The following is a 25164-nucleotide window of genomic DNA, read 5'->3' as shown; positions in this document are numbered from 1 at the left end:
ACTGAATTTCATGCTCCCTTTTCACCTCCAACTCCTTTAGCTGGAGCGCATGCTCCCTTTGTTTGTCGGCCCTTTCTTTCTCTTTCTCAGCTGCTTCCAGCTGCTTTAACTTAATTGCATGTTCCAACCTTAATTTCTCCAACTCTAACTGAGCCGTCCCACTAGCTGGTACCTTTTCAGGGATATTTTCCAATACCTCAGCTGCAAACACATTCTTCTCAATGTAATACTGAGTTATGGCCCTTCGCACCTCCCGCTTTTTCATGGACAACCTCACCTCTGCGAGGTTTAGCCCTTTCGCCAGATTTATCAAGTCCGATTTGTTGGCCGCCTCTAGCGCCTCTAGAGTCGGGTTTTCTATAAATTCATCCACGTCCATCTTTGCTGGTTTCCCGTCTGGCTACCCGCGTAACCAGATCCAAGTTTGGACTTACAAGCTCGATTCACTGGCCTCCCAATTTGGTGTCAAATCCCGAGACGAGAACCCCAATTGTTACGTACCCCATAACTGGGTCACTTACCAGCAAAGATAGAGAGGTCCGTTGAAGTCTGATGGTACTATTTTTAACAGTATTTATTGATAAACTACACAAGAATAATATCATTGCAAACATACAGATAATATACGTCGTCAATACTAAATCTAAAAGCGCGGGTATAATAATAATCAATAAGAAATAGCTCTATCGTTGTCTAGGAGATAATGTATTGTCCGATGGAAATATAAAAGTCACTCAAGTTCATTCAAGCTGCAGGCTGCAGCCTTTGGTTGGAGTCAAGAGAGAGGGTTTAAACTTGCCCGTTCCTTTTATGATGTCAATCCTTCGAGAGTCGGTGGGGGCTGCTTTCTCCTTTGTGTTAGCTAAAGCCGTCTTCCGTGGCAAGGCCCACCAATTCCGAGGCAAATGGAAAAGGATGCACGTGGACCTTCCACCGGCTTTCGTTATTTCGCTGTTACAGGATTTCGAGCATTTCTTCTGGTGCGTCTGAAGGGGCTGTTCCCCAGACCCTCTTTTATCCTGACTCACAGGGTCTCAGATGTCAATCAGGTTGGGATGATGCAATCCCTCCACCAACCCCTTCTGTTCATTGCCTGGGGCTGCGATGAATCGAACAGCACTCAATACACAATTCCGTCTCCAAGAGACAATGACCTGTTCCGTGGCTTTGTATCGCCAGGGCCAGGACATTCCAAACGTCTCTCTCTCATTTCCTGGGACTCCTGACCTGACTTAATAGCGATCTTGCGATTCTCAAAAAGGAGTGGGGGGCACAGGCGTAACACTATCTTGTCCAATCCCTTAATAATCTTATATGTTTCAATCAGATCCCCTCTCAATCTCCTTAATTCCAGCATGTACAAGCCCAGTCTCTCTAACCTCTCTGCGTAAGACAGTCCAAACATCCCAGGAATTAACCTCATGAATCTACGCTGCACTTCCTCTACAGCCAGTATGTCCTTCCTTAACCCTGGAGACCAAAACTGTACACAATACTCCAGGTGTGGTCTCACCAGGGCTCTGTACAAATGCAAGAGGATTTCCTTGCTCTTGTACTCAATTCCCTTTGTAATAAAGGCCAACATTCCATTAGCCTTCTTCACTGCCTGCTGCACTTGCTCATTCACCTTCAGTGACTGATGAACAAGGACTCCTAGATCTCTTTGTATTTCTCCCTTACCTAACTCTACATTGTTCAGATAATAGTCTGCCTTCCTGTTCTTGCTCCCAAAGTGGATAACCTCACACTTATTCACATTAAACGTCATCTGCCAAGTATCTGCCCACTCACCCAGCCTATCCAAGTCACCCTGAATTCTCCTAACATTCTCATCACGTCACACTGCCACCCAGCTTAGTATCATCAGCAAACTTGCTGATGTTATTCTCAATGCCTTCATCTAAATCGTTGACGTAAATCGTAAACAGCTGTGGTCCCAATACCGAACCCTGTGGCACCCCACTAGTCACCTCCTGCCATTCCGAGAAACACCCATTCACCATTACCCTTTGCTTTCTATCTGCCAACCAGTTTTCTATCCATGTCAATGTCTTCCCCCCAATGCCATGAGCTTTGATTTTACCCACCAATCTCCTATGTGGGACCTTATCAAATGCCTTCTGAAAATGTAGAGATGTTGATAGGCTCTCTGGGCAGTGAGATAAACTTGATTGGAGCAGGACAGGTCTTCGTTGCTATGGGTCATTGATGGTGGACAGCCTGAAGGATAGTGTGGTGGGGGTGGGCAAAGGCTACTGAAAACTGCTGAGCTGATGGAGCCCTATCCTGTAGCAGCAGTTCTTCCTCCAGAACCTGGCTGCTCAGATCAAAGGGTTTGGGTTGGGTTTTAATTTGTTGCTCAGGAAAGCCCATGCCCAGGATGTATGATTTAAAATGTCTCAATGATTAATATTCATACCCAATTTTTACACCTCTAAGTTACTGAAACTCCAGCAGAAAAAAAGCACATAGTTACACATTTTCACTTGAAAGGTTCCTTACTGTGTTGTTTTGGCTGAGCTGACTCTATCTTTGTGCAACTGCAAATAACTTCAACTTGTGATATTTTTAGACAAATTGGGCCAATAGTCTGTCTTGTTGCCGTGCTATTGAAACAGAACACTCTGTTTACCAGTCTCTTCCAAGCTCCATAAAGGATTTAACTGGCAAAAACTTGTGTGTTATGAACTGGTGTTGCCAAATACCTTGCAGATATTAAGCCATGGATTCAGACATTAAACCACCTTTGTAGTTCAGTGAAGAACCAGGACTTTGTGAACTAGACTGGATTTTACAAAATTCCACCAGGTTCTCAGGAAATGCTATTGACAAATCCATACCTTTGAATCAATTCTAGATTTTTTTGGTTGAATTAAATCCATAATTAACATTTCTAAATATTCCATTCCTATGTTACTGAAACTTAATTCAGGAAAGTGTCCATTCAAGTCTATATCAAGAGTACACAAAGCAGAACATTGTCATCCGATTGGTTCCTTAATCAATCTCAGAGAATGTCTTTGTTGCTATGGGTCACTAATGCCAACTATGTGTTATTACAAATACCTTTGACTGTCTAACATGGCAGTGGAAACTTCCTTGGAAGTTTGCAAAGATTCAGCATGACTTCTAAAATTTTGACAAACTTCTATGGATCCGTAGTGGAGAGTTTATTGTCTGGCTGCATCACAGTCTGGCATGGAAACACCACTGCCCTTGAATGGAAAATCCTACAAAAACTGATGGATACAACCAATGTCATCATGGGTAAAGCCTACTGTACTATTGAGCACAGCTACATGGAGTTCTGTCGCAGGAAAGCAACATCCATCATCAAGGACCCCCACCATGCAGCCAACACTTTCTTCTCACTGCTGCCATCAAGAAGAAGGTTCAGGAGCCTCAACACTCACACCACCAGGCTTAAGAACAGTTATTATCCCTCAACCATCTGGCTCTTGAACCAGTGGGGATAACTTCATTTGCCCTCACCACTGAACTGTTCCCACAACCTATGGACTTACTATTTATATATTATTATAATTTTTTTTCTTTTGTATATCTAGTTTGTTATCTTTTGCGCATTGGTTGTTTGTCCTGTTTTGTGTGATCTTCCATTGATTCTATTGTGTTTCCTTGATTTACTGCCAATACCTGCAAGAAAATGAATCTCAGTGTTATACATGATGATATATATTGATTTTGATAACAAATTTACTTTGAACCTTGAACTTTGAACTAATATGGTGCTTAGACATTCTGGACCAATGGTCCATCTTATTGCTATGTTATTGAAATGGAACACTGTTCACCGGTTTCCCTTGATCCCCCCAGCTAGAGTAAACAATTAAAAACCTATGGCTTCAGATAGTAGACAGCTCTTTTTTTATAAATTCACTTACAGAACCTGGAATAAATGTGCATCGGTGAACCATGTATGTCCAGTATTTTTAAGTTCAGCACTACCAGTGTTTTAATACCAGATTTTATTTAATTGAATTTAAATTTCTTAATTTCCATAAGGGATTTAATTTTACATAGCAATGTCATTAGTACCGGTAACATGACCAATTGTTAACATTTCTGTGAATTTGTGGTAAAGTACAAACACATTTAATCATATACAAGACGCAGGCATCAACAGGATATTCAGCAGTTTATAATAAGTAAGTTCTTATCACCCTAATGTGAAGTATGTCACAGGAAATCAGACTCGAAGGTGGAGAAATGTAATGTGAGAGACAAATGATAATCTTCACATATTCTGTTCTGTATGCTTTCATCGTATTCGGCTTACTGATGCTCTAGACAGAGGTGTCGAACTCAATTGCACATGGGGCCAAAACTCAAAGCACACTTTAGGTCTCGGGCCAAACAGGATAAACATTTATTGAACACACTAAAACTAAACATTTGTTGAACATAAATATGAATAAAAACAGACAGGATTATTATTCCAGAAAAAATAAACTAAAACTTTAAATAACTTAAATATTTTGCTCTCCATAAAAATATCTCCTGTCAGTATTATACAAGTTAGAAATATGAACATGCTGCAAAAAAACCCTGAAAATATAAATAAAATTTGTGCTTTTCAGCAAAAGTTAAAACAACAACAAATCAAAACACTCAGTTTTCTTTGCTCTTATGCCATTTTGTCAGAGCTGGATGCTTGGCATCTTTTCTTGGCAATACGTTTGTTTAGGTTTGGTGTAAGGTTCTGTGTTGTGGAGATTCTCAGGATGGACTGCAGGTGTTCATCAGTGAGACGACTCCTGTGTGATGTTTTGTTAATCTTCATCACTGAGAAAAGCTTCTCACACAGATATGTGCTACCAAACATGCACAAGGTTCGAGCCGCAACCCATCGGTTTTGAAAGACTCTTTTTTCAGAATCAACTTTTCTCTTTTCTCTTTGCCATTGTTAGGGGTTAGCTTTGACTTCAGAATAGCGTTGTATACAGCAACAGACGCTTGACGCGGGAATGTTCCCGGGTAGCCTATCGGCAGCTGTTGCGCTGCATTATGGGATCTGTAGTTTGTGTGTTATCAGCGCTTCATATCGCCGGGCCATTAATAATTAAAATAATAGATCTATCTAAAACGATCTCGCGGGCCGGATATAATTGTATGCCGGGCCAGATATGGCCCGCGGGCCTTGTGTTTGACACATATGCTCTAGGACATCAGATGTGTGGAGAAGGGCACTTGCTACATGAGCAACAGCTTGCTCTCCATATCGTACTGCCAAGGCTTGCATATCTAGACAGCTAGGACGCAATACCCATGGTCAACTCTGACCGACGGAGGCCTCATACTCAGACAGGGCATTCTATTCTTTGTGGAATATAGAACAAAGAACTTAGGAGGCAGAACAGTAGTGCACAAGAACAGGCCCTTCGGCCCACAATGTTGTGCTGAACTAATTAAATTAGTAATCAAATGGCCAACGAAGCGAATCCCTCTGTCTACATAGTATCCATATCGTTCCATTTTCCTCACATTCACGTGCTTATATAAATGCCCCTTAAAAGTCTCTAATGTATCTGCTTCTACCACCACCCCAGGCAGTGGATTACTGGCACCCACCACTCACTGTGTAAAAAAAACTTGCCCCCATGTCTCCTTTGAAAAATACCCCGTCCCATCTTAAATGCATGTTCTCTGATATCAGACATAACAACCCTGGGAAAAAGATACCGTTTGTCTACTCTACCTACTCCTCTCATAATCTTATAAAACTCAATGAGATCTCCCCTCAGCCACCACCGCTCCAGAGAAAAAAACCCAAGTTTGTCAGACTCTTGTTGTAGCTCCTGCCCTCTAAACCAGGCAAGATTATAAAGTTAGCAGGAAGGAACTTAAGAAGGAAATTAGGAGAGCCTGAAGGGGCCATGAGAAGGCCTTGGCGAACAGGATTAAGGAAAACCCCAAGGCATTCTACAAGTATGTGAAGAGCAAGAGGATAAGACGTGAGAGAATAGAACCAATCAAGTGTGACAGTGGAAAAGTGTGTATGGAACCAGAGGAGATAGTTGAGGTACTTAATGAATACGTTGTGTGGTAACTTCTACTTTAAAAAAGGACCATCTTTATCTGGGATGGCAAATGATATTTACAATACTGAGACTTTCAGGTACCTCGTGCAGCATGTGTGGTGGAACTACATACAATGCATACTGGAAGTAAAAACCCCGCCAACACCGGAACCCGCCTCTCGTTACCAACAGCTTCCGGATTAGTATTAACTTACCTTTAATAATACTCACATTACAATACTTCTCCCCTCTTTAAAATCCAACATTCCCCAAATATAGAAGAACTGGGAAATAAAAACAGTGGGATCATTAGCAACAGGTTACCAATACAAAAACACCTAAAAAGCATGGCAAATTCAACATTCAATCTAACAACAAAAAAAAACTATCCAATCAAAGATTCAGACTGTCAGGAGGTTTGCGAGGGTGCTGTGATCTACACACTACCCCCAGTGACACAGCAGGCACCGCTGGTGAGGATGTTTTGGGTGGATCTGGTGTTGGGGGCCTGAGAGAGGTCTGTGTGTCCGCGTGAGAATGTCCATCCTCTTCGGGCAAAGTCACTGGTGGACGTGCTTCCCCAGTAGTCTGTCTCACCATTGGAAACTCCATGAAACTGTCTACCTCTGAGTTGGAATCATGACACAAGAGCACATGGTCCTGATGTCTGCGGACAGCACGCCCATCAGTCAGCTTAACAACATAGGAGACTGGACCACTCTGCTTAAGAATAACCCCAGGTAGCCGTTGCTGATTGTTGCTACTGCTGAAGTTTCTCACACAGACATTGTCATCCGGTTCTAACTGTCTCTCTCGCGCTTGTTGATCATGTCCCTCCTTCTTCTTTTCCTGCTTTCTCTCCACTTTTGCCTTCATGTCCGGGTGCTGCAGGATCTCTACAGTCCTAACTGAGCAAATATAAAGAAGGCGGGGGAGAAAAACCTCCAGTTACTAATTTTTGTTTTTATTTCTCTGAATGAAGCCTTGAAGAGCTAAAGCCTCAAAGCCTGTCCACTCTGATCAGTGAATCTGAGTGAATTACATCCTCTCAAGCTTCTGATCTCTTTGACTGCCCGCTGAGATGCGAGACCCACTAGGCTATAGTTTCCAGGATTATCCCTAGTTCTCTTCTTGAATAATGGAACAATATTGGCTAGTTCCCAGACCTCCAGGACCTCGCCTGTGGCTAAAGAGAACATAAAGATACTGGTCAAGGCCCAAGCAACCTCCTCTCTTGTCTCTCTCAATAACCTGGGGTACATCCCATCTGGCCCTGGGGCGGAATCACCTTAATGCACTTGGAGATGTAGCTGCTCCATCTTTACTGTGAAATGCCCTTGCATATGAATACACTCAGCATGAACTCCCTATCCTCCACATCCTTCTCCTTGCAATACTGATGTAAAGTTCTCATTCAGGACCTCACCCACATCCTCTGCATCCAAGCAAATATTCACCACCCCCACTATCCTTGAGTGGTCCTGCATTCTCTCTATTAATCCTCTTGCCCTTGATGTATTCATAAAATGCTTTGGAATTCTCCTTAATCCTACTTGTGAAGGACTTCTCATGGCCCCTCCTGGCTTTCCTAATTCCCTTCTTGAGTTCTTGTCTGGCTTCTTTCTAATCCTCAAGGTTTCTGTTTGAATCTAGCTTCCTAAGCATTACATACTTAAATACCAAGTGGTTAAGGCGTTCGTCTAGTGATCTGAAGGTCGCTAGTTCGAGCCTTGGCTGAGGCTGCGTGTGTGTCCTTGAGCAAAGGCACTTAGCCACACATTGCTCTGCGACGGCAGCAGTGCCAAGCTGTATGAGTCCTAATGCCCTTCCCTTGGACAACATCGGTGGCGTGGAGAGGGGAGACTTGCAGCTTGGGCAACTGCCGGTCTTCCAATAAAAAAAAAGCCCAGGCTTGTGCCCTGGAAACTTTCCAAGGTGCAAATCCATGGTCTATCAAGACTAATGGAGGCCTACACTACATACATACTTACTTTTCCTTTTTCTTCTTGAGTAAAGTAATCACATCTCTCGACGTCTAATGTTCTCTTACCTCGCCATCCTTGCCCTTCTGCAACACACCTGCCCTGTACTGCGTGCAATTGGTCTTTAAATATCCTTCACATGTTGGATGTGGACTTGCCCGAAAACAACTGTTCCCAATTAACTCCCCCTGGTTCCTGCTTAATGCTCTCGTTATTGTCAGTCAGGTGGAACACAATGTAGGATGGCCTTAGGGATTCCAGCTCTGGATTCTTCCCTCGGAGTTTACTCACGAAACAGTAAGATCAGAGATTTCCCTTCTCCTAGATGAGCTGCCAGCCACAGCTAATGAGCCCCATCTGCCCGAAGCAACTGGTTTTAAGCCACCAGTAACCTGCCTTTACCTTTTCTCCTGTCAGTAGAAATGGTTCTGCCAGGCTTAGTAACTTTAAGCCACATGTGAAGGCCAGAGGCCCGACTTAGTTGTCAGAGGCTATTTGAGGCTCACACCTTTGGGAGCATTTAATAGATAGTGGGAGCTTGTTCCCATTACCACTCCCTGCGATAACAACTTGAAGGAACCAGTTTTATGTAGGATTCTTTAAAATAAGCAACAATCTTCATACCTAACTATACCTACACCATCCCTTCAATTGTTTTCCCTCTCACTGAGCTGTGGAAAAATTTGGGCTCTCTCCCTATATTCCCTCTAAGCTGTGTGTGTGTGTGCGCGCACACTTTTTTCAACCAGCGCACAAAGGAAATTAATGTGCGCACAAAAGGTTAGTTACCTAAAGTAATGTAGTAATTAATAATTATACTTATTGAAAATAATCTTTTAGCTAAATGTTTCTGTTAACTAGTTAATCAGTTTTTTCAAATACCACAATGCACATCACTAATTTACGTCACCTCACCTTTCCTGTTCTGGTTTGTACAGCTGCATCACGGTGGCAGCCATCTTTTGCTAAGCCAACAACGTGAAGAAAACATCACAGTAGATACAAGTTCACTGTTGACTTTTATAAAAAGTCCTTGTGTTCATTTAGAACAAAGGTTTCCTGAAGTTGAGGTACAAGAATGGTCAGCTTTTGATATCTCCGCAATTGCAGATTGTGATGTCGTATTTGGCGATGAACAAGTTAATGCCTTACGTCTAAAATATCATGATTTTCTAGCTGAAAATACTGTAATAGACAGTTTAATGATTTCAAATTTTCCATGCAAGAGAAAATTAAATCCAAACTGATTTCAAACTTAGCTCAAATGGTGGCATTTGTACTTCAAAATGAACAGTTTTACAACCTTGCACAATTGATGGACATCGTGGGAACCTTTCTTGCATCTAGTGCGGACTGTGAGCGAGGTTTTAGCCCTAATGAATCAACTCAAAAACAAGCTGAGAAACCGTTTAGGTATGTTAATGAGAATCAAAAGTTCTCAATTGAATGGAAGTTCTATTAGTCTAGATAGAGTTTACAAAGAAAGGGTAAATGCCAAAGACAGGAGAGAGAAAAAATAACTGAGTGACTTAAATATGTATGTTATTTTGTTGTTATTCTGTGCAGTTTTATGTGTAATATTTTGTAAACCTGCATAAACTATGCCATGTGTGCATTCAGCACACACATACTTTTGTCACAGGAAAAAAATTTGCAAAAAGATTTTTGCGCACACTGACTACTAAAAATTAGAGGGAACGTTGCTCCCTCCAAGTCCCTAAATGATAGTATCTGTAAACCCAAGCTGGTCACACGACAAAATATTATTGTAGCCTGAAGGAGCTTGATACAATTTCCACATGCATCTCAGAAGTGGAGGGACACTAAGACACTTGTTCTCTCAAAGATTTGGCATAAAATATCATGAATAACTTCAGCTAAATGTAGATTTTTAGAATCTACATTTAGATGTAGAAATGTCGATCTTAACAAGACCTGCTGCAGGCTTGTCCATCTGTCATTGCCTATTTCATGTGAAGCAGCCAATTTATTAATCAAGTCAACAGCATACCTTCAATTTTACAAGTGAAACACCTTGGTTTCCTCGGCTGCGTGAGTCTAGGGAAGACAATCTCTGGCCCCGCCAAACGTGTGTGAGCCAACCCCAAACCCCCTGTTAGTGCGGATGCTGTGTAATTCATTACCTTGTTACAAATGAGTGCCACAAAATAACAGACACTACACTACATACAATTGAAAGGCTAGACTTTATATTTCCTAATTTGACTAAAGGGTTAGTAAAGAAAGGAACAGAAAATGAAAAAGCCCATTTTAATGAAACTGTCTAACGTGCACAACTTGGAGCTCACGGCTTCCCCAAGTCACCGTTCCTCAATCGATCTCACCCTGGGCTTTGTCGAATCATGGTCCCACTCCAGGTCAAATCCTACGACCACTTCTCTCCAGCATCTTCTCTCTTCATCTCTCTCGGAGCACACAAAAAAAACCCAAGCCCAACCTTAGTGTCCCTCACCAGAGAAACTTCCTCTTCAATTCGACCATCCTAATTGGATGGAAGACTTGTCTCCTCATTTCTTATCTTCAACAGTAACCCAAGCATAAGCTGAAAACAAGCAGCTCTCACAGAACTGCCAAAATGGAATACATACAGCGTAACAGTAAAGTATGAACCAGGGCAATTCACAAGCTTCAACCTGAGCCAACATTTTGTCATGAGAGACCCCATAAAATGCCTTTATTTACATAATATTCCACTTTAGTTCCTTCTTCAACAAGTTATCTTTAGCTTTATCAGACTTGACCAACCCTTTATTAATTTATTCTAGTACTTTCTGAATAATAGAAAAGTGTGAAGTGCAGTCACTCTATTCTCAATTGCATACACTTAGCAGAACTGATTATTAGACTTTGGGTGGTGGGGTGGAAATACGTCTCTACCAAAGGAAGTCCCCGTCACTCTACCGACCTGCAGGTTACTCTTGGGCAAGATGTAGCACCTGCTTAGCCCCCTGAGGCCATGGGAGCAGCTGATACCTTTTACAAGACCTGGTTATGCGACCACTGATGCCAGGCAGAGAATCTCTGAATGGTATTGGTAATGGCTGGACTCACTCGTCTTGGAAAGACACCACTCAGAAGAAGGCTATGGCAAACCGCTTCCGTAGAAAAACTTGCCAAGAACAATTATAGCCATGGATAGACCATGATCGGCATTGTTATACAACATAATACATAATGAAGATGATGAGTTATTAGTCTAACTGGTCTATAGTCTCTCAGTTATCCATTCTGACTTTACTGAAATAGCAGGGTAACCTTTGAAATTTCCCAATCAAAAGGAAATACATCCAAAACGAAAGGATTTAGAAATAGTATAGAATACTTCCTTTAGAATCCGGGCACAGAAATCATCTGATTCTGGATATTTATTAATTTTTAATGTCATTACATTTGTAATCCTTGCTATTTTGTTCAAATTGATGTATTACCCTTCCCGGATTCAAAGTTAGTCATCTTGAGAAATCTATGATGTCATACATACTTCTACAATAAATCACAAGGTAAAAAAAAATTGACATATTACCAAGTTTGTACTTTCATTTACACTGATTTCTGATGTGCCTTTTGCTAATATTTTGTTGTTCTTCAAATCCTTTCTGACTACCTGGGTCTGTGTTAGATTTTTCCATTTTTACATGTTATCTGATCTCTTTTCCAAACGGTAATGCATCATTTGGCTAGCTCTTAATCTTTGAAGCTGTAAATGGGCTCTGTAACACTGTCTTAGATGGTCTTTTATTTTTTAAATGGGTTCTTTTGGGTTTCTTTGTTTTGGGGCTGCCTGCAAGGAGACGAATCTCAAGGTTGTTTCATGTATACGTACTTCGATGATAAATGTACTTTGAACCTTGTTCACGGACACTGGAGCTGAACTTTGCTGCTTCCTGTAATAAAGAGGGCAGAGGGCAGAGTGCAGAGTTCAGAGACCCTGTCTCTCTAGTATTCTCATAGCTGTTACATTTTTAACATTAGAAATCTGGCTCTGCATGGTTTGAAACTTGGCTTGATAGTGATTGCTGTGACAGTACAGTCATCGAGAAGCTTAAGCAGTGTGGAATAACCCATGAGAATGCTCCTAACTATCTTGTTAAAATGCAAAGCATTTTTGGCTCCAGAGTAATCATTCTGTAGAAAAATAAAACTGAAACACACCAAATTAAGCCATTTGACTTAATCCGCTGGAACAAAGATCTGTATTTTATTGAGCAGAGGCAAGTTCTCGTTGCTCTGGGGAGCTGTGCTTTGTCATCAGGGACCCGCAGTTTATTTTAGGGACAGTTGCATGACAAGCAGCTGTTTCCATGCCTCAGCTCTGGATGTGTGCTTTAGTTACATGAAACTCCTTCCCAAAGTAGTTGAACATGAAAGGGCGAAAGTGCAAAAGTTGGAAATTTTAAATATAAGCAGAAAATGAGTGTGGCTCTGCAGATGAATATTCATAGGCTGGACATATTCTGACAGGTCTATTTTATGCTCTGCCCTACTCTAATTAAATTCCATTTCTTAAATTCAATCCCGACCTCGGCTGATGTCTGTGTGGAGCTCCTTTGCCTCGATGACTATGTGGTTTCCTGTGGACGCTCAGGTTGCCTTCAAGTCCCAAAAGGTGCGTGGGTTGGTAGATTAATGGGCCACTGTAAATGCCGCTTATTGAGTCATGAGTTTAGGGGGAAATTGATGGGAATGTGGGGAAAAGAAAGGTTTAATGGAGGGTGAGTATAAATAGAATAGTTTAGGATCTCCCACCTTGCACTTTGCTCTTTTTCCATTCCCCCTTCTATCCCTCCTTTTACCTCTTCCTCTTCACCTGCCTATCATCTCCCCCTGATGCCCCTCCTCCTTCCCTTTCTCCCATAATCCACTCTCCTCTCCTGTGGGATTCATTCTGTCAAAACCATGGACTCTGCACCATGCACCCACACAGGCGGGCTGCGTAAATAGTTCAACAGTGGCGCTCATCAGTATGCACGCTCCTGCTAATTAGTGTTCCATTGTGGTGCTATTAAACTCCCTTCTTTTCATTCTTGTCTTGTCAAGACTTGACCAAAAACACAGCAACATTTATGCTCCCTGCTTACCCTCGTCCTTGTCGGGGAAAGATGTCTACTGTTTCGACAGACGCTGTGAAGGAGCAGCATTCACTCAGTATTAGTTATTGTTTCCAGCCGCAGCGTTAGTGTTAACCTCCAATCTGAGAGTTTCAGCTAACAGCCCTGTTGACCTTGCATTCATTTGTTTCTCTTTTAAATTCTGCGACAGTTCTCATTAAACTCAACGAGCTGTTGACCTGCTTCAGAGTCTCTCACTGACCGCATTTGGGCCACATCTGAACATTCTGGCACCGTCTTCTTCAGGCCTTTACCTTTTCCACCTTCACCACCCAGTTTCTCAATTCATCCAATCCCTCCATCGCCCCATCCACCTTACCCCTCACCTGGATTCAGCTATTGCCTTTCAGCCTGTACTCCGTTCCCTCCCCTCACCTTCCTCCCCCTTCATTTCCAGCCCTGATGAAGGGTCTTGCCTCGAAACATTGACTGTTTATTTCTCTCCATAGATGCTGCTTGACCTGCTGAGTTCCTCCAGCATTTTGTCTGTGCTGCCTTGAAGGGCCTGTTTCCTTTTTGTAACCCTTTGTGACTCTACCATCAATATTTGGCAAGCCCTGATCAACTGGGGCAACTGCATCCTGAGATCCATATTACACGCTCCACAGGCCAAGTCTTACTCTGTCCCTTCCCTCAGTCTCCTGGTTATTCCAATCCAAAAGAACGTAATTGGGCTGCCTGAAAAATGGCCGGAGAGAATCAAGCCATTTCACACTTTTTTATTGGATGATGGATGCCTTTCTGTTCTCATGCTGTACTTATTTTGAGTCCACCGGGTCTATTCTAGATCCCAAAGAGCAATCCTATTCCTTATGTTCTTGTCACCTAGCAACGGACCCTCCCTCATGCGCTCATCAACGTTGATTTTGCCACTTATGTAAGCCAACTAATGTGGCAACACATCTTTTGGATGCAGGAGGGAACCGAAGAGCCCAGGGACAACCCATAAGGTCACATTGTGAATACTCCGGAATTTACTTGTTCAGGACAGGACAGGACAGGACTGGCCTCAGGCACCTGCAGCTGTAAAGCTCCAGCTGCAGTGGTTTCAAGCTGCTTCCACAGACCAAGCAGACCGCACAACAGGGGACGTTCACTCGGCAATAATTGTAGAGGTAATTGGACTGCTCCCTGCAATTTCTCCTTTAAACAGTTAACACTTCAGTTTGAGCCACATGCGCCACACATCTCTTGCGCATCACATTCAGATCTCATACGATTGCTCACCGGTGTAACTGAACGCCCAGGGAATAACAGGTGGCATCAGTCTGGTGCCCTTTCAGCAAAAAGTCATCCCTGAGACGCTTACAAAAATTCAGAAGATTAGCTTTATTTGTTACAAGCACTGTACATCAAAACATACTATTTGCGTCAAATCAAATCTGTGAGTATTATACCGGGCATCCCAGGAGTGTAGCCACACTTTCTGCGCCGACATACCCTAACCTGTACATCTTTGGAATGTGGGAAGAAACCGAAGCACTCAGCGGAAAGGCATGGGTAAAAGCAATGGGAGACACGGAGAGAGAAAGTGGGAAAGCAGGGACTGGAGTGTTTGGGACATTTGTAGGAAAGAAGCAGGCAGAGATGGAAAGGTTGAGCAAGCTAGGGCTTTTCTCGTTGGAGTGAAGGAGGTTGAGAGGTGACTTGATGGAGGTGTATAAGATTATAAGAGGTACAGGTAGAGTGGACAGTCAGTCCCTTTTTCCCAGGGCAGCAATGGATAACACCGGGGAACATCCTTTAATGCAAAGTAGAGAGAAGTTTAGGGGAGTCACAAATGCAAGGAAACCTGCAGATGCTGGAGATCCAAAGCAACACAGACAAAATGCTGAAGGAACTCTGCATGTCAGGCAGCATCTGTGGAAATGAGTAAACAGATGACGTTTCGGGCTGAGACCCTTCATCAGGACTGAAAAGGAAGGGGAGAAGTCGGAGTAAGAAGTTGGGGGGGAGGGGAGGAAGACGTACAAGGTAGCAGGTGATAGGTGAAACTGGGAGAGGAGGAGGGGTGAAGTAAAGAGCTGAGATGTTAATTGGTGAAAGAGATAAAGGGCTGGAGGAGGGGGGAATCTAGCAGAAGCGGATAGAAGACCATGGAAGAAGGGGAAGGGGGAGGAGCACCAGAGGGAGGTGATGGGCAGATAAAGAGATTAGGTGAGAGAGGGAAACGGGTGTGGGGATTGGTGAAGGGAGGGTGGTTGACTACCAGAAGTTCGAGATATCAATTTTCAATGCATCAGTTTGGAGGCTACCCAGACGGAATATAGAGTGTTGCCCTGCCAACCTGAATGTGGCCACATTGCAGCAGAGGAGGAGGCCATGTCAGAATGGGAATGGGATGTGAAATTGAAATGGGTGGCCACAGGGAGATCCCAAATCTTCTGGCAGGCAAAGCGTAGATGCTCGACAAAGCGGTTTCCCAATCAACGTCGGGTCTCACCATGTGCAAGAGGCCACACTGGCAGCACCGGAAACAGACTCGCAGGTGAAGTGACACCTCACCTGGAAGGACTGTTTGGGGCCCTGAAATGGCAGTGAGGGAGGGGGTGTAGGGGCAGCTGTGACACTTGTTCCACTTGCAAGGATAAGTGGCAGGAGGGAGATTGGTGGGAAGGGGCAAACGGCCAAGGGAGTCGCGTAGGGAGCGATCCCTGCGGAGAGCAGAAAGTGGAGAGAAGAGGGAAAGATCTGCTTGGTGTAGGGATCCTGTTGGAGATGGCAGAAGTTACGGAGAATTATGTGCTGGACACGGAGGCTGGTGGGGTGGTAGGTGAGGAGATGTCAGAGGTATTTTACACAGGGCATGTTAAGTGACTGGAATGCACTTCCAAAGGCGATGGTAGAGGCAGCTACAGCAAGGACATTTTTGAAACTCCTAGATAGGCACATGGATGACAAGAAAATGGAGAGTTATGGGCTATGTGAGGAGGAAGAGTTCGAAGGAAGAATTAGGGTCCAAGACCATCAACGTGTAGTTCCCACTGTGTGCTGAACAGATTATTTCAGCCTTCAGAGTAGATATGGTTCCATTGGCTTTGTTAATGTTGCACTAAGGAAAGAATGGTCAACCCCTGGGCATGCTTCTGTGGTTCAAATGGTATGAAAATATTTTTTTTATATTTTTGCACATTGCTCCTGGAGAAACTGAATCATCACAGCCGAAAGAAGTTACACTGTCCATTGAGTCAAAATAGTTCATATTCTTATATTGTCTGACAACAAAGGAGGTGACTCAGTGCATCAGGACCATGCATCCTCTTGAGCAATCTCACTCCCCCACTTATTTGTCTACAATCCATTCTCTGACATGCCCACCATCTCCACCCAGTCCGGGGTTAAATTACAGTGGGCAATTAACCTCCCATCCAGCATGTCATTGCCTTGTGGAAGGAGAGTATGACATTGAATACTTTGGAGGGCAACCTTTTCAGTATCTTCCTCCCACCCTTTTTCCAGCAGCAGTGGATGACTGAACCTTCAGCCAAGCACTTTAGATTGCTCAGTCACGTCAAGCCTCTGTATTAAGCCAGTTGTGATCATTCATGGCTCAATAACCTGAATTGATCTAGTACCTTCAAAGCAGTAAACTATCCAAAGTAGCCCAGAGGAGATCTTTCAGCGTAAACCATTCTAACGCAAAGGCTGTATTTAAGGTGCTCACTGTTCATCTCCCACTCTTCCGTCCAGCAAAGTAAAATCCGGTGTAGTTCTAACAACTGCTCTTTCCAGATCAACTTCGGGTTTTATTCTGATTCTTCTCTGTTGAGTAATGACCAACCACACTCAGCTTGTGATTTCTTTGTTAGGTCCCATTCTACTCCAAGAAACAAAGGGTTTTATATCCGTACGTGGTAAAGCAGACAGACTTCCAGCAAGAGTGATTAAACATCTGGTTATAGTTGAATGGCGTAAAGCCGCTAACTTTCATTGTTTTATACAGGAAAAGAAGCATAATTAGTTATACTGGAAACTTCATAGCCTCAGGAGCTTCCCAGGTCCTTTGCAGATAATGGGAAACTTATGAAGTAAGGTCCCTGTTGTAGTGTAAGAAAGTATGTCAGCCTGCATGTGAGGGCAGATGGTTCTTTGGTTCAACATCTGAGGTAGAAGATCACACCTCTGACAGTATTGTCCGCATCAGTACTATATCGGTGTGCCAACCTGGGCCTGTGTTGTCACACTTCAGGTGTAGTTCAGGAAATTGCAACTATCTGACCCAAAACAATAAATGTAGGTATTGAGCCACGTCTGGCATTTAATAGAAGTTATTGTGTTATATTCACTCCTCTAGCAACCTATCACTGGGAAGGAGCCAGGTCCAAGTGTAAATATAGCATAGAATTTGAAAAGTTGCTCAGTGTTGTTAATGAAGAGCCCATTACATAGAACATAGAATAGTACAGCACAGTACAGGCTTTTCAGTCCACAATGTTATGCCGACCCTTAAACCCTGCCTCCTATATATCCCCCCACCTTAAATTCCTCCATATACCTGTCTAGTAGTCTCTTAAATTTCACTAGTGTATCTGCCTCCACCACTGACTCAGGCAGTGCATTCCTCACACCAACCACTCTCTGAGTGAAAAACCTTCCTCTAATATCCCCCTTGAACTTCCCTCCCCTTACCTTAAAGCCATGTCCTCTTGTACTGAGCAGTGGTGCTTTGGGGAAGAGGCGCTGGCTGTCCATTCTATCTAATCCTCTTAATATCTTGTATACCTCTATTTCATTTTTGAACTTTTTTTTATTGATTTTCCAACAAAAGATAAAAATCAGAGAAGTTATAGCAAACACATAATCCAAAAAACGTAGAAACAACAAAAGAATAAATACTGTCAAGATCAAATAAATATGATCTTGAGCTATTATATATGAACAAAAATCCACAACTCCTCTTGACAAATCATAGAGAAAAAAAAAAGACTGGAAATTTTTATAGTAAGGAAAAAAAAACCCGCTAAACTAACCTAAAACAAAAAAAAAGAAAGATTGGGCAGTCCATTTGAGGATAAAAATTTTTAAAAAAGAAGAAAACATCCTTCTAGTCATCTCTGAAACTTCATGGATAAGGAGGAACAAAAGGAAAAAAGAGGGAAAAAATTTTACTTAAAAAAAATTTAAATCATATAACAATATTGAATAAAAGGTCGCCAGATTTGCTCAAAGTTAAAAGATGTGTCAAAGGTCTGGCTTCTAATTTTCTCCAAACTTAAACAGGACATAATGGAGGAGAGCCAGTTAAAAACAGTAGGTGGATTAGAATCTTTCCATTGTAACAAGATAGCTCTCCGAGCCAGTAAAGTTGAAAAGGCTATCACATGTTGAGCAGAAACTCTTCTTGTTTCCTCTGGAGTAATCCCAAAGATTGCCTTAAGTGAATTGGGTTGTAAATCCACACCTATAACTTTTGATAATATTCTAAACATATCCCTCCAAAAATTACTTAACTTTATGCAGGACCAAAACATATGAGTTAGAGTAGTCACCTCAGTGTTGCAACTGTCACAGATGGGGCTTATATTAGAAAAAATATGCCCTAGTTTATCTTTTGACATATGGGCCCTGTGTACTTTCTTAAACTGAATTAGGAAATGACATGCACAGATAGATGAATTATTAACTAGATAATAAATTTTATTCCATTGATCATCTGAAAATGAAGGTTGAAGTTCCATTTCCCAAGTATATTTAACCTTATTATTAGGCATCATACGAGCATTCATTAACTGTTTATATATGATAGCTGTTAATCATTTTTGAAGTGGTTTAAGCTGAAAAACAGCCTAAATCAAATTTGGTGAATGAGCCAATGGATAATTCAGTAAAAAGTCACGTAAAAAATTCCTAACTTGTAAGGATCTAAGAAATGTGCACTAGATATATCATATTTATCCACTAACTGCAAAAAAGACATTAAACAATCCTCTGAAAACAAATCTAAAAAAGTTTTTATTCCCTTAGTTTTCCATATTAAAAAAGCCTTATCCAGAGTTGACGCTTTAAAGAAAAAGTTAAAATGGATATTACTAGAAAGTACAAAGTTATTTAATTCAAAAAATCTATGAAACTGAAACCAGATTTTTAAAGTATGTTTAACAATAGGACTAAGACCTTGTCTACCTATCCTGGAGAACAGAAATGGAAGAGGAACTCCCAATAAAGAAGCTAAAGAAAACCCCGTTACTGAACTCTCCTCCAAATGTAACCATGAAGGACAGTCCTGGTTATCTATACCGTGAATCCAGAAGATGATATAACGAATATTAATTGCCCAATAATAAAATCTAAAGTTTGGTAACACCAGTCCTCCATCTTTTTTTGATTTTTGCAATAAAAATTTATTCACTCCGGAGCTTTTATTATTCCAAATGTAAAACAGGATCACGGAATCTATTCTATCAAAAAATATTTTTGGAACAAAAAATGGAACTGCTTGAAATGTATATTAAAATTTCAGTTATATAACCATTTTTTTAAGCATTTATTCGACCAATTAATGACATCAACATAGGCAACCATTTATAAAGTGCTTGTTGAATAGATTCAATTAGAGGGGAAAAATTATACTTATATAGGTCTTTAAAATTTTTAGTAATTTTAATACCAAGGTAAGTAAAATAGTTTTTAGCAATATTAAAAGGTATTTGATCATAATAATCAGAATAGTTATTAATAGGAAAAATTCACTTTTATGCAAGTTTAATTTATTCCAGAGAAAATGCTAAATTCAGTAAATATAGATAACATAAAAGGAATAGTTCTCCTGGCATCTGAAATGTAAACTAATAAATCATCTGCATAAAATGAAACCTTATGTAATTTATCCCCTCTCTTAATACCCTGCACAGAATTAGAATCCCTAAGAGCAATAGCAAGTGGTTCTAAAACCAAATTAAATAATAAACGACTGAGAGGACAACCCTGACGGGTTCCTCTATATAATCTAAAATAAGGAGACTTTTGATTATTAGTTATAATCGCAGCCACCAAGGCTTGATAAATCAGTTTAATCCAGGAAATAAATCCCGGACTGAAATTAAACCTCTTCAAAACCTGAAACAAATAAGGCCACTCCACCCTATCAAAGGCTTTCTCTGCAACCAGAGACACAATACATTCAGATTCTTTAACTGAGGGGGAATAAATGATATTTAACAGTCTTTGAATATTAAAATGTGAGTACCTATTTTTAATAAATCCAGTTTGATCATTTGAGATAACAGTAGGCAAAATATTCTCAAGTCTATTGGCTAAAATCTTAGAGAGAATTTTAAAATCTACATTCAGTAAGGAGATAGGTCTATAGGATGCACATTCCGATAAATCTTTTCTTTTTTTTAGGAATCAATGAAATTAATGCCTCATAAAAAGTTTTTGAAAGATTCCCAGAGGATATAGAATCAGTAAAAGTCTGATGAAAATGTGGTATAAGCATTTCATGGGAAGTCTTGTAAAATTCCACAGTATAACCATCTGGTCCCGGAGCTTCCCTAATTGCATAGAGGATATAGCTTTGGCTATTTCCTCTTGTTTAATACGTGCATCTAATATATCAATATCTTGAGTCGAAATTTTAGGTATATTTAATTTTTGCAAAAATCTATTCATAATAAAAGTATTGTCAGAGAATTCAGATTTATGAAGATTAGAGTAAAAATTCATAAATATCTTATTAATTCCATAAGGATCTAGGGTTTCAGTTCTATCTGGTCTACATATCTTCAAAATCTATCTTCTAACCATGTCTGCCTTTAACTGACCATTCAAAAGTTTACTTGACTTATCTCCATGTATATAAAATAGTCTTTTAGATTTAAAAATTTGCTGTTCGATGGGAAAGGTCAGAAGCAAATCATACTGTGTTTGAAGTTCAACCCTTTCCTTATATAGAACTTCAGTAGGTTTTACTGAATACGCTTTATCTATCTCTCTAATTTTATTAGTAAGCACTGACAGTTCTGCTTTAGTTTTCTTTCTTAAAGCTGCTGAGTATGAAATTATCTGTCCCCTAAGAAAAGATTTCATCATGTCCCATATAACCAGGTTTGACATTCCTTCAGTTGTATTAAATTCAAAAAATGTAGAAATTTGCTCCTTAATAAAACTAACAAAAACTGGATCCTGTAACAATATGGGATTCAATCTCCACTGGGACATTTTCAAAAAGCTATCAGAGAGCTTCAGGGTTAATTTCAAAGGCGCGTGATCCGACAACGCAATGACGTCATACGCACACTCAACAACGGAGTGTAGCAAGCGTGTATCTAGAAAAAAGTTATCAATCCTAGAGTATTTATGATGAACGTGTGAAAAAAAAAGAAAAATCTTTGTCGTTATGGTGTTTATATCGACCAGGCTATATTCTAGTAGAATACAAGCCACCGCTTTATTAGGTAGCAACGGATTGGTTGATGACCTGTCAATCGCCGGATTCAGACAACAATTAAAGTCACCACCCATGATCAACTTATATTCATTCAGATTCGGTAGCTCAGAAAAAAGCTTCTTAAAAAATTCAGGACTATCTACATTAGGTGTGTATACACACACCAAAGCTACCTTTTGATTGCATAATAAACCAGTAACAATTAAATATCTTCCAATCGAATCAGTAATAGTATTAAAGTGTACAAAGGGGATTTTAGTGTTAACAAAAATAGATACCCCTCTAACTTTATTAGTCGATAAAGAATGAAATAAAGATCCTTTCCAAAATTTGAAAAAGCGGTCTTCATCCTGTCTCCGTACATGATTTTCTTGCACAAAAATAATATCTGCATTAGGTGTTTTTAATTTCTTAAAAATCTTTTTACGCTTAATAGGATGATTCACACCGTTCAGATTCCAAGAGATTATATTAATTTTATTAACATCCATGTTTAAGATTTAATTTAGTATTTTATAAAGAAAACTATTGCGCAAGGGCAGATTAGTCCAAAAGGTATGGATATGACCAGAAGGGATGACGTATTTGAGAGAAAATGTCCATCAAAAGAACCGCCAAATCAAGAAAGAAAACCTTTTCCAATAGCCCCCCCTCCCACCCACAAAGCCAGAAAAGCAGCAACCGATAGGCTGGTTGGCTGGTTGCATGCTAAACTAATGACCCTTGACCCTATCCTCCATTTTGCAGATACGTATATTAAAATTGAAATATTAATCCCTTCCAATTTAGCCATAATAAAAGAGACAAACAAATTTCAAATGCTGCAATGTTATGTCTAACAGTAATAAAAACATAACTGACGACGTCCCTTAAATTCTTCTAAAGTATATTAATCACATATTCAAAAAAAAAGTAAATCCAAGCAAATAATATTACAATTGTTCTTTCTTTCAAAAAAACTTACAAGTCATGCAAAAAAAAAGATGAATATATATATTAATGTTGAAACAAGCGAAAATATTAAAAAAATAATTCAAGCCAGGACCTATACGGACCTCTATAGTATTAAACTATAAAGATTCCCTACAAAGCAATTATGAGTATATACTAATAATGAATAAAGAAAATTTCATCAGCCAAATCCCATACGGAGATTCAAATAGCATAGAATAGTTTTTGCTCAAGACATCTATAAACATCTCATACATCAGAATTATGTATTCAACAATCTGCTTAACTTTGAGATTTTTAATGTACTCCCATCCTTCTTGAGGGAAGTAGATCCTCTATGGCTGAAAATCAGCAGGGAAGATTATCAGCCGTGCTGGGTACCGAAGAGGTGAATGTAAATTTTTCTTATACATTTCACTCATGACTTCCCGGTATTTCCTTCTTTCAGCAAAAATCTCAGGAGGAAAATCTTCGACTATACGAATTTCTGTTGATTTGAAGATTATCTTTCGCTTTCTTCTGGCTTCTTGAAGTATGGCTTCTTTGATTGTATAATAATGCAAACAAAGTACAATTGGCTGAGGGTGTAATTCAGATGAACACCAAAACCTTGGAACTCTGTGGACTCTATTGAGTAAAGGGCTTGCTTCCAGGGTCTCACTAAAAAGTGAGTACAGCATATCTGAGAAGAACTTTAGCAGGTCTCCAGCTTCATTATTTTCAGGCAATCGTAATATACGTAAACTCCTCCGACCTGCTCTACTATCAAAATCAATCATTTTTTTCTTCGTTTTAGATAGTTCCAAGGTAATTTCATTGATCTTCTTTTCCATCGAAGACATCTTCAGTTCTTGATCTTTAATAGTTTGCCTGAATTGTTTGTGTTCGTTCTCAATTCAGTGTGTCGTCTGCTTAATTGAAATCTGAAATTGAGAGTTCAGAATCTTCAGAGATCCTTGGACATTAAAGATAGATTTTTCAAGCTTCCCGTTGGTATCCGTCAGCTTATCGATCTTAGAGATCCAAATTCAAACTTCATATCTTGTATTGAAGAGAATATTCCTGCGAAAGTAACAGATTCCTCCAATTTCTTTGTTTGTTCAGTTTGCTCTGTTTTAGGAAAAGTCTTGCCGCTTCTCAGTTCAATACCAGATTGACTTCCAGTCATCCTAGTTAAATCGTAAATCTTTCAACAAAAGTAATAAATCATCAAACTTCAAACTTAAAAGGAGTCTCTCAGTGGGATGTAAAATATAAAGAAAAGTGGAGCCGCTGTAAAACGCATCTCACTCCATGCGCTGCAAAATGGAGTCTCCCTTATATACCTCTATCATGTCTCCTTTTATCCTCCTTCTCTCCAAAGAGTAAAGCCCTAGCTCCCTTAATCTCTGATCATAATGCATACTCTCTAAACCAGGCAGCATCTTGGTAAATCTCCTCTGTACCCTTTCCAATGCTTCCACATCCTTCCTATAGTGAGGTGACCAGAACTGGACACAGTACTCCAAGTGTGGCCTAACCAGAGTTTACAAATGGACACTTCATCAGAGAGCTTTTGCAAAATGGTACTTAGCTATGATACCTTGCTATCTAATTACTTCCAGGTAACTCAAAGCAAAGCCTAATCTACTGTATGTTTTTCATCCCTATATCTGAGCAGATTCTCCCAGGTACTGCAAAGTCGCCAAATAAGTCAAAATAAGAAATCAATTTGTTCAGGTTCAGCCCGTACTTCTGGTACGTCCTACAACCTCCTCGAGATTTATTGTGTTGTTTCTTTAAAAAAGTCAAAGAATCCATGTTCCACTGTCATACTCTGGCCCAGGAACAGCCTATGTGATGAGTCAGAGACTCAGAAGTATATTTCAAAAGAGCATGATTGTGCTGTTGCTGCCAGACCCAAGCAGTTGAATTTCTGCTCACACTTCCATGTTTAGGCGCTGCTGAATTCTGCTTTTGGGGATTGGATTTTGCTGCATTATTTTCAGGTAAGCCTTGAATTGGACAGACAGACCTCCATTCTGATTCAAACACAGAGGAAGCAATGTGTATAGAAATCAGGCTTCCATAATACCTTAGGGCCAGCCCTATTGGATGCTGGAGAGGTAGTAATGGGGGAACAAGGAAATGGCGGATCAACTAAATACGTACCTTGCATCTGTCTTCACTGTGGAAGACTCTATCAGTATGCTGGAAGTTTGAGAGTGTCGGGGGAAGAAGTGAGTACAATTGCTATTACTAGGAAAGTGTACTTGGGAAGCTGAAAGGTCTCAAGGTGGATGAATCACTGGGAGCAGCTGGACTACACCCCAGGGTTCTGAAAGAGCTGGCTGAAGAGATTGTGGAGGCATTAATACCATAGAACCATAGAACACTACAGCACAGTACAGGCCCTTCAGCCCGCCATGTTGTGCCGACCCATATAATCCTTTAAAAAAAGTACTAAACCCACACTACCCCATTACCCTCCATTTTTTTTCATCCATGTGCCTGTCCAAGAGGCTCTTAAATACCCCTAATGTTTTAGCCTCCACCACCATCCCTGGCAAGTCATTCCAGGCACTCACAACCCTCTGTGTAAAAACTTACCCCTGATGTCTCCCCTAAACTTCCCTCCCTTAATTTTGTACATATGCCCTCTGGTGTTTGCTATTGGTGCCCTGGGAAACAGGTAC

This window comes from Hemitrygon akajei, chromosome 29 (assembly GCF_048418815.1).
Source record: "Hemitrygon akajei chromosome 29, sHemAka1.3, whole genome shotgun sequence".
NCBI classification, from domain to species: Eukaryota; Metazoa; Chordata; class Chondrichthyes; order Myliobatiformes; family Dasyatidae; genus Hemitrygon; species Hemitrygon akajei.
Note: the sequence above shows the minus strand (reverse complement) of the source record.